General features: G+C 35.5%; 1 long non-coding RNA gene across 1 annotated transcript in view; it reads left to right on the forward strand.

Moving 5' to 3' along the window:
• LOC104871171 overlaps positions 1 to 17,289 on the forward strand; it is a 37,670-nt gene that overhangs the window by 529 nt on the left and 19,852 nt on the right. The gene's annotated exons all lie outside the window — the stretch shown is intronic.

Below are 17,289 nucleotides of genomic sequence, written 5' to 3' on the forward strand. Positions count from 1 at the left end.
CCCTAACGAACCCCTTCCCGCGCACGCCGTGTCGCGGGTCTCTCCCCATAAGTCCCAGTTGGGCCGGGCGTGGGCAGTCAGAGTACCCGCCACGCTCCCCAGCCACCCGCTACCTTCCGGGCCGGGCTGTCTCTCGTGGCCCGGAGCCTCCTGGCTCTGAACTACCCCCAGGAAGCGAGTTAACTGACGTTCTGAGGGACACTCTCAGTTCTCCGTCCACGTTCTAAAAAGCTCCCCCCACGAGACGCACCATGTCGGCCCCTTACCACGAGCTCCCAAACTTCTCGCTGGCAGGTGCTTTGGGGGACACTTAACCCCCCCCCCCCAGGGACTAGGAAGCCAACCTGGGTGGGCTAATGGGTTTCCAGTCCCAGGTACATAGAGCCCGGTATCTCGGCGACATTCCAAAGTAATTTACTTCAGTTGAAAACTGGGACTCTTAGCTAGGCAGATTTTGTAGAAGCCATTACCTTAGTTTTTACAACAGCACTAAGATAGAAGTGAACGAATGAAGCAACGATTTCGTTAAACCTCAAGCAATGGGGGCGCTGCAATAATGCCTAAGCCGGTGGGACTGCGTGCTTTTGCTGTTTCTTCCGGAAGACAGGAAGGGTAGTTTCTGAGACCGGAGTGCTACCCCAGGAAATGTCCTTTCGAAAATGGTGATGAATATAACTAAGCTCCACGTTTGGCTTTATTTCAGTGTATTAACTGTGAGATCTTTTTCAGATGGCAATATTTTAAAATTGTTTTTGCAAAAATGTCTATAAAATGCACGTATTTCCTACATTTTTAAGGAATAGAATAATGAAACAAGTTTTTTTTTTTTTTTTTTTTTTTTTTTTTTTTTTGGTGACTAATCACCATATGTGAGAGCCTGGCCGTCCATCCATCCATCCATCCATCCATTGAAGTCCCAGGGGACCGCTTAGGTATATAGAGTCCCTACTTTGATGCTTTTTCTCTTTGGAATGTTCTCATCGCCTTTTCCGTCACTTCTCATCTCCTCTTCTGCCTTTTTATCTGCTTTGATCTTTCCGCTCATGCTTTCTACTTTACCATTTAATTTTTACTACTTTTTCTTCTTTCTCTGCTGCTCTTTTCTATGGTTCCAGATGATGAGTGGTCAAATATTTATATCCACAGCCAGCTAATGAGAGGTTTTTTTTTTTCTTCCTATCTTAAAATGACAGTAACCCTATATCAAATGGTATCTTGAGATATTTTTATTACTCTTCAATATCGAAAGTTCTTTCCCTATGAGAGAAGTTTCCATTTTTTAACTTCCAGATTTGGCCTTTTCCCAGACAAAATTGCTAGAGAGCTGATCTTGGAATAACTGAGGTGTAACTGTTATTTTTAAATGTAAGCATTATCAGAGCATGAGTTCATTGAATATTTTCCATATTGCTGTCTAGCTCCATTTGATCTGAAGCTAACCTAGTGGTTTACAAACTTAATCTTGATAGTAATTTCAAAACAGTGCTGCTTTTTAAAAATGCAGAATCCTGCAAACCAATCCTCAAGATTCTGATTCCTTGATTCATGGGGTAGGCTAATAGTGTTAAAAATAACCAATATTTTAAATAGTGTGTTTGGGACATACCCACTAGGCAGAGAAAGGATGACTATTTTGAAGGATAGTAGATCATATAGTTCACGAATATCATTGAAGTAGACCCGAAGAGTGTGATATGATATCCAATGCTGTAAGATGGAGTTAAGTGAGGATTTGGGAATTTATATCCTATGGAGAGAATAAAGCATACATAAAAATGACCATAGCCTGGGCCCCCAGTGTAAGTTCTCCGGGTACTCAGAGTAGAATAAGAATTTATGTTGGCTTTAAACAAGTCACTTCTCAATGCTTTATTTTTCTTACCATGGAAAGAGTGCCACCTTTTAGCTTTCATCTTTTCTGAGCACTCAACAATACTCAATACTTTGATCACAATTCTTTAAATGTTTCTTTTTGCTTTGCCACTAAATCCTCTTAGTTTTCACCCTACTTTTCTGGGCACTGCTTGTCTAATTCCTTTTCAGATTCCTGTTTCCCTCTGTACCAAATATAAAAGATCCTTAAAATTAGATTTATAATTGTTCCTGTACTTCTTATAATCTTATAGCCTATGTGATATCACCCACACCCATGGCTTTAGTTATCATATATATGACTCTTATTTCTGTAGATATGCCTCTAGTCCAGAATCTTCCCCTAAATTATAAATCTGATATGAACTGCTTCGTTAACATGACTACTTAATGTCTCAATTACAAACTTTAGAATAACTGAATTCATTTACTCTTTTTCCTCATCTGTTCAATTTCCAGTCAAACATCTAGTAGTCATCCATGATGTCTTCCTCATCTTCCTGTGTTTGTAACACTATCAACTCCTTAGTTATTTTATCATCAAAATCTCTTAATAAAAGATAAGTGAAAGTTCCACTTCTTGCCAATCATCAATCTATTTTGATCTATACAAATAATCTGTACCCTTCTATTCATTCTCCACTTTGAAGCCAAAATTATATTTTATAATGCAAATATAACTATGTTGCTTTTTACATAAAACCTTAAATAACTTTTCATGTTCTAGAATAAGATTAGAGTGCTTAAAGTAAACTATTAGAACTTGTGGGATCTGACCTTGTTTGCCTTTTTAGTCTTCATTACTGTCCCTTTCCTTCCTGGGTAGAAGGCTTCCTGGCCTTCTTTTAGTTTCCCAAATGAACTGTGATCCAAAGAGCCGAAGGCTCACTGCACCTGCTCTTTCTCCTTTGACCATCGTATCTGTTTCTCATTCTTCAGATCTCTGTTTGAAAGGGACATCTTTGGGAAAAACATTTCTGACTTCCCAGACAATTTCAAAATTCCTGATTGATGTCAGCTCTTGTACCCACCACATACCTTTCCTTCGTATGATTTACCACAGTTACATTTTCACGTGTGAATAGTGTGTCTGTTGCTCCCTTCATAAAGAGAAGATCGTGTGTATTTGGCTCATAGTGCTTGTTACATAAGGAGGTGCCCAATAAATATTTCTTGAATGATTAAATGTTCTTTGTGGTTCCTTCTAGACTCTAGAAGATTGTTGGATCATGAAAGTAGGAAATTACTAATCACTTTCATAAGAAAAATCTTCTGTAAGAAAGATGCAGGAATGTATTGGGAGACAATTCTTCATGGGATTCTCATAATTTTGTGTCTTATGTTCTAAGCTTTTGTTCTGGACTGTCTTTTTCGGGAATGTTTGTCAAACAGCTTTGGAAAATAGACATAGTGTCCCCTACCAGAGTAGAGGGGCTATGTTTATCATCTAGTATAGTAAGGATAGTATCTCATTCTGAATTCAAGCTTGGTAAGTTTTATTGCAATCCATTATAAAACATTGGGAGTTTCCAAAGCTTAGGGTTCCTTAGCTGTGATATAAACAGCATGTTGCCTCACCTGAGAGGCAGGGAGACTGACTAAACAGGACACTAGAGCATCCTGCCATGTTATGAGTAATACCGGCCTTTGACCCAAAAGACCTGTGTCTTCTGCCAGCATCCACAAAACTGTGGCAGGTTAAGTTAATAGCTTGCAAGGAGGATAAAAATCTCAGACTCTTCACATTGGTAAGGTATGGTGAGTTGAAAGAGAAGGAAATAAAGATGTCAAACAGCAAGGGGAGACTTTCTCTTAGGAAATTTGGAGGAAAAGAAGTTTGGTGATGAAGACCAGAGAGAACAGCATATTGAGGTGGGGGTATTGTGCTGACTGAATTCTCTCAGCAAATTGGGGATCCTAATTAAACAGAGCCAAAAAGAACATGATTGCCAATGTTCTTCTCCTTAGATGCAAGTCTGGAAGAGAAAAGCAGTTGACTTGGAGGTATAACGAGTTAAAGGAGACAGAATTTTTGTTTATTTCTGAGGAGTATGGTATAATGTGGTTAAGGAGAGACTGGTTTTAGAATCGGATAAATTTGGGCTTGAATCTCAGCTGTATTATTGATTATTAGATTAATGAGGCATATTATCTAATCTTTCTGAGTCTTAATTTCTTATCTGTGTATTAGCAATAAAATATCTGCTTTGCAAGATTGAAAAGCTTAATGTATAATGTGCCTGGTATATGCCTAAAGGCCGGTAAGTAAATGGTAGCTGTGTGATTAGGCTGTCCTGCATAGCTGAAGTTAGGGAAATCCAGGATCTTTCTGCACACTGCCAAGGAAACTTGGGGAGAGAATGGCTAAGGTAACCATTGCTTCATATTCCTCTGTTGTTGCCATCTCCATCCCTCACTGTGCTTTTCCATGGATGAAATAGTACCTTCCCTAGTAGCAGAGCAAAGAAGACACAGAAAAAGAAGTAACTTGACATTGATGCTAGCCGTTCCTGCCACAGGGAATTTTTTCACTGGTGTCATTGTCCTCATATCCTACCCTGTCACTATTTGGCTGTGATCTCTAACCTTCTCCACAGTTTTTTCAGTTCCTGGGACCCTTACAACACCCTTCCTTTAAAGACCACCAGGGACAATTTACAAATTTTTGTTAATTTATTATTACTCAGAGCACTTTGGCTCATTGTTTTCTGTCTTCAGTAGCCTTGGAAACTTCAGCTTTATTTCAAAACCAAGAAACTCCATTAAAGTGATTTCCTCTGGTTCAAGTTTTTTATGTTGTTTCTTCTTTATAGAGAAACTAAGAGAGACTAAGGAATTCCTTAATCACAAAATGATAATCCTAATAGCCCAAATTTGTCCATGTTAATGATACGGTTTCAAAGCAGTGTAGGGGACAGTCTCACTTCCAAAAGGGGAAAGACTTATCTGGTTACTGGCCAGGACTTATTAAATATCTTTCCTATCTGAAGGGTCTACACAACAATAGAGAGATTATAAGGATTTTTCTCTAGGTTGAAAAATTAAAGTTTCTATATCTGTCTTTGGGACTGTCAACAGCTCTTTGATGTTTTGTACAGCTTTAGGAGATTCTGATAGCAGCTTTGGGGTTGAACATACCATGATCATTATCCAGTATAACCAGATGACATATGAATCAATTTTAAAGACAGAAGAGATAGACATCTGTAAGGATAATGAGGCAGAAGATGACCTGAGATTTAAAAACCTATTCTCAAAGAATCTGGCCTTTTCTTCCTCAAAAAAACAAAACCAAAAAAGATCCCAAAGAACCTATTTAAAAACCAGAGCAATACTTCACCAAAATAACAATGTGATTTTAACCTGGAATAAAATGAAAAATTTAAATAAGTTTCAAAATGAAAAGTCAGCTAGTTTAAATTCATCAAACTTGAAAAAACTCTTTTCTCAAATTTCAGAACTAAATATTTAAAACAAATTGCATTTTAGAACTGCCAGATAAATCAACTATTTACTTATGATAGCTAGCATAAATATATCTAAATAATAATTAGTCTTTATTGTTTTAAATATAATGTAAAAATGAAGTAGGCATTTCTTGCACTTTTTTTGTGTGTGTTCATTGTACTGGGGATTGAATTCAGGACCTTGCACTTGTGAGGCAGGCAACAGAACCACTGAGCTAAATCCCTGGCTTAAAGTAGGCATTTCTTAAATAAGGACAAAAATGTATAGAGATGGTGAAAACTAGGGAAATCATTTATAAGTTGAACAGTTCTAATAAAATACTGGCTTAATTATTTCAAAAAATTTTTTCTTATTTCAAATTTTTATCCATAAAGATTTTATAAACCAAGGTACTTCTGAATTTTGATTTTTATCTTCTCTTTACACTATATCTATAACACATAAACCCAGTACTATTACATTAAAAAGATAGAACTAAATTGACTACTACTAATAATTACCATTACTACAGGAAAGACAGCTTTAGATAAAAAATAATGAAAGCTGGGGATTTAGCTCAGTGGTTCTGCCGCCTGCCTCACAAGTTGAAGGACCTGAGTTTGATCCCCGGTACCAAAATAATAATAATAGTAATAATAACGAAAGATGACAAACATTTAGCTTCAAGTTGGGGAAGCTGATGGCCTAAGATATTAAAATTTTAAATACAACCCAGTTTTCCAAGCTACAGCTAGGAGTAAAAATAAAGCTGTAGAAATCTCAAAGAATGTTCTCAAATTCATATATCTTCTAGCCCAGTCTAAGAATCCCCAGGGATTTGAACAGGTACATTCCAAAAATCAGGCCATTGTGAGACTCCATGCCATTCACCATCTCCCTCCTTTGTCTTATCTAAGTGTTTTCTTGTACTGCTTCCAAAGCCAACAGAGTTCTCTCACTACAATGTTCTCTACCAACCCGTGACCAAAGCATGGATTCCTAAGCATTTAATTATACACTTACTATGTTCTGAATATTGTTTGCCCCCCTCAAAACATGCCGGAATTTACACTGTGAAGTAATAAGACAATAGAGAATTAATCTGACTATAGTATTTAGAGATGAAGCCTTTGGAAGGTTATTGGGATTAGATAAACTCATTATGGTGGAGCGCCTATGATTTAATCCTGGTAGTCTTGTAAGGATAAAGAGAGACACCAGAAGACACACATATACACACATGTGCCCTGTCTCTTACCATGTGTTGCCCTGCAACCCCTCAGGACTCTACCAGGAAGAAGTCATTACCGGATGCATTCCCTTGACCTAAATTTCCAGAAACATGAGCCAAAATAAACCATTTTTCTTTATAATGGACTCAACCTGTGCTATTGTATTACTAACAACAGAAAATGGACTAATACAATACTATAATTTTTTCAGCTATAGGACTCAGGCATCAACTCATGGGATTGAGAGCATATTCCCTCATGTCCTTACCTCTAGTGCTAGACAACTGAACTAAATATGAACTTTTTATATATCACTTCACTTAGGATAAATTTTTTCCCTCCCTCTGTAAATGAACCTTTTCTATGAGTTCTATTGTCTAAGCTTAAAGCTGTGACCCCAGCTTCAAAAAGAGAACTTCAGGTGAGGGACTTGGAAATTAATCAAATTATTTGCTATATTTATTTTCTTAATAACAGCATATATTGAACATTGTTATTATATTAGCCATATTACTCAACATAACATAAGAGCAAATTCTTTCCTAGTAAGAATCTAATTTAAATTGACAATCCACATTTGCTTCAGAGAGGTCTAGTGTAAAGGAGAGAATGAATTGACAACCAAGAAATGCATATAGAATATCTTTATGATGAAGGCTCTGTACAAAGAAGAAATGCCTTGATTTTAAAAGATTTCCTCTTTGTGCTCTTATTTATCTTTTGATCTCAGCTGCAAGCCTACCCTTTTGTACTTTGCTCTAGGATGCTGGTACTAGGTCTGGAAACTATATTTCCCAGACTCCCTTACAAGATTCTTCTTGCTAGTGAGACATGACCGTGGTGCGACAAAAGGATGGGACAATAAAACAATCCCCTGAGGACAGTAAGCTGTTACCCCTTGTAGCATAGCATGTTGCTAATTTAGTCCTGTGCCTTTTCAACTGACCTGTCAAGAGACCCTAAAAGCACAAAAACTGAATCTCTGCACAAAATGAAGGAATTGTTACTGAGAGAAAAACTAAACTCTCTAGCTTCATTTGCCTTTAATTGGTTTAAAGATCACTGATTTTAAAGGTCACATGCATTATTAGTTTCTAGCTTTGTTATAGATACTACCTTTGATTATGAGTTATGTTACTGTTGCCTAAGTTACTTCTCCTTTATCTGAAGATTACTTTTGCTGAGAGTACTTGACTCTTCACTTGGGCTAACAAATGTCTGAATGGGATAAAAAACTTTGGCATCTTGTCTTCATATTGAGTTTACCCTTTGCTGCCTTAACATTTGGGTCAGATTCTAGTCAGTTCTGCAGGTTATACATGTTGCTGGACCATTTGAGGTGATATGTATTTTATTTTTCTCTTCCCTTGTCTTTTTGCCTCAAGTTTTTTTTTTTGTTTGTTTGTTTGTTTGTCTGTTTTTCAGACAGGGTCTCACTATGTGGTTGAGACTGACCTGGAACTCACTATGTAGCCCAGGCTAGTATCGAACTCACAGCAATCCTCCTACCTCAGCCTCCCGAGCGCTGAGATTACAGGCATGCGCTACCACGCCTGGCTTGCCTCACGTTTTGTGCTTCCTGAATAGCTACAGCAGTACAAGCACCTAAAATTCTTTAGCCCTGTTATGAGGCCCAGACCCACAAGGCTGGGATGTACTGCACAGGATAATGGCAACACACACACACACACACACACACACACACACACATTCAATAGCCTCTAGAACAAGTAGACTAGGACCATCTTGTGGTCCAATTCTTACCCAAGAAGAAATGTCTTTTGGAACCATGACCTTGGCCAATAGAAGCTTACTGGTTTCTATAAAAACTTGCTGTTTTTTTTTTTTGTTGTTGTTGTTGTTCTATGAATAATTTAGTCAATGCTGACTCTTTTCAGCTGAAACCCAAATTTGGCTGAAGCTTCCTTCCCCCAATCCCTGAATAAAGCTTTGCCTGTGCAAAATGTATATGTGCTCATAATATTTGGTTTGGTTTCATTTCTATTGTTTCCATGCCAAAAGATCCTATACAGTAAAACTAGGATTTGTCAATGAGAAGGTCTAGTACACTAAAGAGTGACTGATAGGGTGAGGAGAGAGAGATATGCTTCATTCCCTATTTGCAGTATGGAAGTGTTGTTTCTTCAGAGGGTAATAGCTACAGGAAAAGTCATGGGGTCTTTGGCATGCATAGCACTAGCTATGTCACTTCCTTCATGGCTACCACAACCAGCCAGCTGTCCCCCCATTAACACAGCACCAATCATAATACCTCCTTCAGAGAGCTGAGTACTAATGATAGGAGTACCCCTCTCCTCCAAGGTTTTCCTGTCTAGTTCCCTAGCCTCTGCAACCCCAGAGGTGGTAGCTGTTCCTTCAGCATCCTCCATTTTCTCTTTCAGTCTTTCAACATTCTGTGACTAGTTTTTTAGATAAAATCCCTGTTTGAAATACCTAGCATGTTTTCTGACTTTTAAACTCCTTGCCTGGACTTGAACTGATAGATTTAAACCAGATAGATTTAAAACACTTGATAAAGAAGTCAAAATATGCTCCCGCAAAAAGAGATTCTTAGAGATATAACATTGAAATGAATAGTTGAGATAAAATTTTCCTGTAGGGCTTCCAAAGGACAAGTACAGTGCAATCAGTAGCTATTGAATGGTCAAAGTTATGCTTTTAAATTTCAACTTTACTTTTATTGAATGTTTGAAACAACATTGTGATCAATGTACTATTAGTCCCATTCATTAGATGAGAACTGTTGTTCTGAGAGGTTGAATTTAGGTTTACATACATACAGCCAAGAAAGTGGCAAATCTGGAATTCATACCCAGTTCTGTAGAACTCCCACATACTTTGCATTATCCATGTTAGTTTAGAGGGTGTGAAAATTTGAACCTTGAAGAATAGGCTTCAAATAAAGAGGCACAAGTAGAATGGTCTAGTAAGGAAAACAGCTACAAAGGCATTAAAGCAGGGGATTGCCACATCTCTATTTCTGGAAGTAAGAAGCCAAGACAAGAGTTTATGATAGACGGTATGGAGGTGCAGGGCAGAAAAGTAGTTTGGGGCCAGGTTAAGAAATACTAGGTGGCACATAAGGAATTTAGGAATCATTTATTTTTAATCAGGAGTCAGGGAAATGTCACAAAAGGAATCACAAAAATGAAAATCCTGTTTGTTATTGTTGTTTAAGGACCTTTATTGGTATTTGGCAAACCAGTATTGTTATTGAAGGCATTTTAAATAACTAAACACACCAAAAGAAAGCAAGAAAATACCTTTATATATCAAACCAAGTGATGAGAAAAGGAATTTAAACTTTGCATAAATTTCAAATGAGCAAAAGCAGACCTCAAATGAAAAAGGCCTTCTAAGGAAAGAAACTGATTTTTATCACAAAGGAAGAAAAAAGAATACTTACTTATTCCTTGCTTTAAGATAAATAAATCAAAGCCTTAAAATAATTTCCAGGGCTATGAGAAATGAAATAAGTACTTTTTATAGAAAGATATTATTTGATTAATACATCTTCAAGGAATCAAATGAATAAATATTAAAACAACAAGCCAACAACACTAAATTGAGATATTCTGATAAAGTGGGCCACCCATCAGCCTGTCAGTGGACTATTACATTCTGTTACAAACCTCTCCTTGAAGTAATTGAATTCAGACACATTATGGGTTAGATAGACCTTTGTGGGCTAGATTAGAAATTCAACTGTCATTTATAACTTTGTTTCCATGGTAAAATGCTTTTGTGAGTTCGAAACAGCAGACTTTCAAATTAACTTGTGGAATATAACCCATTTGTAACTTGGTGACTGACTGTGCTTTGAATGTAGATTGTCTATTATAACCAAGGCTTCCACTCCACTGAATCTTAGAAGATTTCAAATTAGTTAGTACCTTTCTTTCAAATCCAATACCTAACCCACCTGGTGTGAAGAAAAGGCAAATCCAATAATTTCCAGTAAAGCTCTGATTATAAGGAAGTCAACATTTTGTTTATAAGAAGAAACATTTTGTCTAAAACAAATGATAATATTATAACATTATTAATAGAAGACAGGGATTGTTTATTCCCTTCATTCAGTTTATCTGTGCAATACAAAAGTAAGGAAAAATAAATAATGGTACGCATTATCCTTAAAATGCCTGCCTAATCCTCTTTTTAATAATGCCTAAAATGTACCAGTAAACTTAATGGAAAAAAATGACATTTACATATTGTCATTATCTAGAAAAATTTTGAGATTATGATTGTAGTGATTGTTATAGTAATTTTTAATTGAACAATCTGCAAAAAGCTGCAGACAAAGACCTACATATGACAAGTGTTATGAAAATTGCCCCTTTTTTAGGAGGATGAAGTGCTCATTGATTTAGACAAGGATATAAAACACTTGGTTGAATTCTCAGCTAATTTTACTCTTTCAAGTAATTTCTTATTTCCTTTTTAACAAGAGAAAAAAATAGAAAAATAGAGATGACATAATAAAATATCGCTCTTTTCCATCAACCTATACATCATTAAAGTTTTTAAGTTCATTAAGTTCAGAAGTGATAGATCTGAGAAGAACTTTGAGTGCTGGTATTCTCTTTCTTTCTTTCTTTCTTTCTTTCTTTCTTTCTTTCTTTCTTTCTTTCTTTTTTTGGTACCAGGGATCAAACTCAGTTCCTTGCACAGCGGGCAATAGCACCACTGAACTAAATCCTCAGCCAGAGGGCTGATGTTCTTAATGAAGCTGTACTTGTTATTTTACTCCTGTACTTTTTTTTTTTTTGCTTATTTTGTAAACGAGATTTCTAATAGGCTATGCACTACAGTAAACTTAAAAGTCTTAAAAGCATTTTTATTATATAGCCAAGAATCTTTTGCAACCTTACCCTGAGAGTTTGAAAATTATTATGTATATTTAGAATTATTCTGGTCTTTTATATATCTTTCAAAATACTCCATTTTGGTATTCCTTATAATGGCATTGAAAAGTTGTTAACCTGAGAGTCAAAAGCCCTGGATAGTAGTTTACTCATTCAGATATTTCCTGAGGTCCTTAAATGTGTTCATTGCCATTAAGGACTAACAGTGTTTTAAATTCTACAATTTTCTCTATAATCCATAGAATTACTTAGAAGGGTATTATTTTTCTTTTCAAATATTTTTAAATTCACATTTTGTTATTTTTTAGAGGTAAGAGGGAGGAACAGAGACAAAGAGACATCAGTCTTCATTTTCAACATGTAAATACTTAAAGGCATAGCCCCTACATATGTAAATATTCTTTTACTAAATTACTAGAAGAGCTGGATAAAAGATAATCTCAGTGGGAGATTTTTAAACTGAGAGTTTAAATACAAAATAATTAACAAGCATAATGAAGAGTTGAACAATAAAATTAAGTTAAATCCAATATATATAGTTTTATACAAATAGAGACAATACATTCTTTTTAAGTGCATATTTTTAGAATGACCACATATATGTCACCAAAGAAAGTTCAACAACTTCAAAGAACAGCTATTATGTAAAACATGTTCTCTATCCAGAAATTTTTTAAAAAGGTTAGAATTCAAAAATAAAATGTGAAAATTTTGGACGTAATGGATAGGTTTGTGGTATACACATGGTGATGATATTATAAGTGCATATTTAATTTCAAATTTATCAAATTACATAATTACATATGTATACTTTTTGCATGTCAATTATACCTAATTTAAGTGGCTTTTGAAAAGCAAAATTAAAACAAGCTATCTTTATTCTTACATCTAAAAAATAATAAAATGTGAATTTAAAAATATTTGAAAAGAAAAATAATACTCTTCTAAGCAATTCTATGTCCATTCTGGACAAATACTCTAGCACTAAGTTACATTAAGCCAGCATGTATAATTTTTCTATCCCTTTATTTTTAGTATTTCTGTGTTTAAGTATGTTATTTATAAATAGCATAGTTAAACTATGGCACTAGTTGACCATATTTCAATATAATTGTTTTAATATTATGTATTTTATTTTAGGCATTTAAAAACATTATTTTTCCACAGAAGGTATACAGGCTTTACTAGATTGCCATGGAAATCTATCCCACAAAAAAGACTCAAATTTCATAACCAATACCTCAACATATTTGTATTGTTTTACCTAACTTCAGAGGGTATGGTTCAAGACCAGGACCTCACTGAGGGAGTATCTAAGAGTTGTACCCCAGAAAAAGCCAAACATTATCATAACTCAGAAATATAGCTTGAGTATTTTTAGTAGAAATATAGTTTGACTTATATAAGATAGGCATGAAAGAAGATATTAATGTGGTGCTGGAAATAGTCTCTGACTTATTTTCTCTTTCACCAGGCTAGAAGGTTGTGTATATGAATTCTGAATAGATAGTTGGAAGCACTAATGCAACTGAATCAGAATCACTGAAGGTGAAGTATCATAGTTGAGATGCTTATGATTCATGGACCAAACTCAAGGACCTAGGCTACACATGCAATGCATATATATACAGTGTTTTAAAGAGGTCAGTCAGAAATTGATTTGCATTTCACTTTACTTTCTGTTAGCTGTAAAGTTCTTTTCTCATTTCATCCACTTGTTGCATTTCTACTCATCTGTTAGGCCTAGAGCATGTATAGATTCCTTTCCATTTTTTCCTTCCATGGTCCTTTATGCATTTCTAAGGACAAGAGAGATTTTTATATTATATTCAAATTGTTCAAACATCCGTGTTACCAGACTGAGATCCTTGACAACAGGGGCTATTTTTATCCATCATTGATTTTTCCCTTGCTACAGGCTAGATATTTGTTATCTTGAGTGAAAAATGAAGTTCTCTTTTCACTGACAATTTGCATAGATATACTTTATTCTAAAACCACTGCCTTATAGATTTAGACCTCTCTACTTAAAGTTTTACATATTTTATTTTTCCTCACAAATCAAGTTTCTTGGGAATATATAAAGGTACACACACCTAGATATATTAAAATACCTCATATTAATTACTTGAGCAGAGATCATTGCCTAATGTGCATTCTCTTCTTATGTACAAGTCGCAAACAAACACCCTATATTTCCCAGTCTTCCTTGAGATAAAGGCAACCATGTTAGCCAGTTCTGAACTATAAAGAGTAATTATTGAGTAGGACTTCCAGGAAAACCCTCTAAAAGAAGTAGTATAGATTTGGCTGATTTGAAATTTTTTATCCTTTTCCCTTCCCCTTTTTCTTGTCTGAACATATAGAAACAACGTTGTGAGGTAGAGCTGTCAGCTTGGGCCTCAAGGAGATAAATACACTAGGATGGCTGAGTAGAAAGATACAAGGAGACTGATTATATCATGGAGCTTCTGACCAATCCTGGATTTTCTACTTCTATATTTCTTGTACAGTAATAGACAAAAATAGAGTCCTAATTACTTAAGCTGCCTTTCTCTCCCTCCTTTTATTTCTCCCTCCTTCCTTTTACTTTTCCTTCATTCCTCCATTTCATCCTTCCTCTCTTCCTTTCCTCCATTCTTTCTTCTTTACTTCTCTCCTTCCTCCCTCCCTTTCTTCCTTCCTTCTTTTCTTCCTTTTGTCCTTCTCTTTCTCCTTATTTTTTTTCTTTTTCTCCTCTTTCTTCTTCTTCCTCTATCAGGTTTTTGCAGTACAATGAAAATCTTGATTGATAATTCTCTAGTCACATCAAGACTAGGGTATTCGTTATTCTATATTAATATTAACTATTTTATTAACCTATGTTGGTATAGCAAAAAAACAAACTAAACAACTGGCCGTTACTTCATTGTTTATTTGACCGAGATAGGGAACAAACATATATTCTATCTGGCTTCTACATCCCTAAAATGTATATATTTGTTTATATACATTCATGGGGCTTCCTAAAATGATATATAGTGTAGCCTCCAATGATTAACAATGATGAGATTTCAGATGATTTTTACTTTATGTTTTACAATTTTAATTATTGCCTGCATTTCCTAATAACTCTGGATATATGACCTTTATAATATCAGTAATAGTAATAATATTTTTAAAGAAACAAAATGTCATAGGAAAAATACAACTCCCAACCTGTTAGATGTCAAATGTGCCAAATTCGTGTTCTCCCAACATAGAAGAATGAAATTGGGAACCAAAAGAGAAAGTTAGGAGAGTTTTATTGGAAATAAGGGAAAGAGTAGCTCCTGGTTTTCTAGAAAGGGTCCCAAATGGGTGGCCACTGAGGACTGTTGTCAGGGGAATAATTTGTACAGCAAAATTACAATGTGAGTAGAAAATAGGTCAGACTACAATCAACCTGTAATATTACAAGTACAGTATTACAACTAGTTAATATTGATCCAATAGGGAAAGGAGTCACAAAGCAAATATACCTGCAAAGAATAAAGACATTTGGGGGAAGTGAGGGGAGTATGGTTCTGGATGTTCTGGTCACCTACCTGAGTCTGATACCTATCTGGGCCCATTGGGCCAGTTGATGTTAGAGTATAATTTTAAATTGCTGTTTATCTCTATGAAGACATGCAGGCTTCTCTATTCTGAGGCTTGGCTCTCTTCAGATTTGCCTCCAGCCATGCTTCTGATGTCTTTAACTTTTGTGCTGACTTCCTTGAGGGCCCAATCCGTCTGTGACTGTATATTAATTTCTATATCTCAGCTGCACATAATAGTAAGAATATTATGAAAACAACATTTTCCCTAAGAATGTCATTTAATTAAACAACACTTTGAGAGAACAAAACAAAGGACAAATTTTAAGTTTTCAGAAAGAATCTGAGTTCTTGGACAACTCTGGAATCTACAAGCAGCCATGACAAGTCTTACTAGATCTCTGCAAAGGCCACACAGTTGAGTTCAGTTTCTCAACCATCTCTTACCAAGGGATGACCAAGAAACTGAAGCCACTTTGACTCTCCAGAGCAGTCTCTCTGCCAGCAAAATACCATCAAATATCTTTTGCCAACTCCATAGGAGACAAATTTACCCAGCTGAGCCCTGGCCTATAACATCATGATACACAATAAAAGGATTTTTAAAGGTCAAAATAAAAAAGAAATGTTTTTTCACCATTTCCCTCTCTTTTCAAGGTATCCATTTCTGAGGCTGAAGTGTTAGGGTAATTTTCTTACAGGATCCTGCCTGGGACCAACAACTTGTTCAATAGGTCTCTGAAAATCTTTCTACTGTTAAACGTAGGAAGCCAAAAAATTATCAATTTATTTAAGAGGAAAGGGTGTATTACTGAAGAATATAAGTTTTACTGTAGTTTTAAAGAGAAAATGCACTAAAACATATAGTCATCACTGAACATCACTAGGGCTACTGCATTGCAACTTTGGGTTTTATGTGAAAGGAATTTAATGCAAATTATACACAAGCACTTGGGGGGTCACTCTGGAAAAATGTAATAAAATGTAAGAGACAGTTGGCAAATGTATTCAGAGAGCAAGATAGTTAATCTGATGTCTGTTTTAGATGCATGACTTGTGTGTACAATATATGTACCAAAAATGGGAGGTATTCACAGTAGCCATTGTGAGGTAGAAATTTCCTGGAAAAGGTGATATCCATTTGGCCCTCAGAGGGAGATAGAAAGTCTTATAGGGACACAACAAAGCAAAATTCCTTCCCTGTTTCCAAGGAGTTCATTGAATGAGAAATTCTTTATCATGCACTTTGCAATTGTTTCCCTACCCCATTATCTAAAGAGTTTCTCTTGGCAGCAAAATTTACACTATATAATATACTACTACTCTACACATAAGGTAAATACATAGTTTCTTAAGAGGGTATAAAAATTCAAGTACTGTGAAAAATAAATGTATGAATTAACTTAATCTAGAATCTGTTGTGAAATGTTACATTTATAAATGAAAGAAGTATGAGATAAAAGACAGATAACAGGGAAAAGGAGAGAGAGAGAGAGAGAGAAAAAAATAGTAATGATATTCTAGGTATGTTTCTGCTGTCAGTTTCTGGTTTCACTCCAATGTGGTGTGAGAGCTCACTTTGCAGAATTTCTATTTCTTTGAATATGTTAGTCTTTATTGTTGCTATGGGCATTGTCTATTTTGAATTTAAAAGTAAATAAATCCCCAGGAAAGGAAAATGTATGAAGATAGTAGCTCAGTTGTAGCCTAGATTTAGTGGGGAGGAGGTGGGAGGTGATAGCTACTGGGCAGAGTGTTTTGTTTTGGGATAACAAAAATGATCCAAATTTGATTGTGGTCATGGTTTTATACTCTCAATATGTGTGAATTTGTAAATTGAATAGTATGCAAATTTTAGTTCCATAAAACTGTTTTTTTAAATGAATAGAAATCTGAGATATTTAAAGGTATTTATTTTCTAAGTAATTATTTAAATCTTTATTTCATGTATCAATAATATTTTCTTATAATTTTAGAAATTAGATGAGTCCAGCTGGACATGGTGGTACACACCTGTACTTTCAGTACTTGAGAGACTGAGGCAGGATGACTGGCATGAGTTTGAGGCCAGCCTGGACTATAGTGAGTTCAAGAACAGTGTGCGCTACAAACCACATAGCAAGACTCTGTTTGAAAAAACCAAGGATAGGGAGACAGAAGGAAAAAAGAAAAAGAAAGAAAGAAAGAAAGAAAGAAAGAAAGAAAGAAAGAAAGAAAGAAAGAAAGAAAGAAAGAAAGAAAGAAAGAAAGAAAGGAAGGAAGGAAGGAAGGAAGGAAGGAAGGAAGGAAGGA

Source organism: Fukomys damarensis, unplaced genomic scaffold, assembly GCF_012274545.1.
Source record: "Fukomys damarensis isolate Sample0158 unplaced genomic scaffold, DMR_v1.0_HiC HiC_scaffold_38, whole genome shotgun sequence".
NCBI lineage: Eukaryota > Metazoa > Chordata > Mammalia > Rodentia > Bathyergidae > Fukomys > Fukomys damarensis.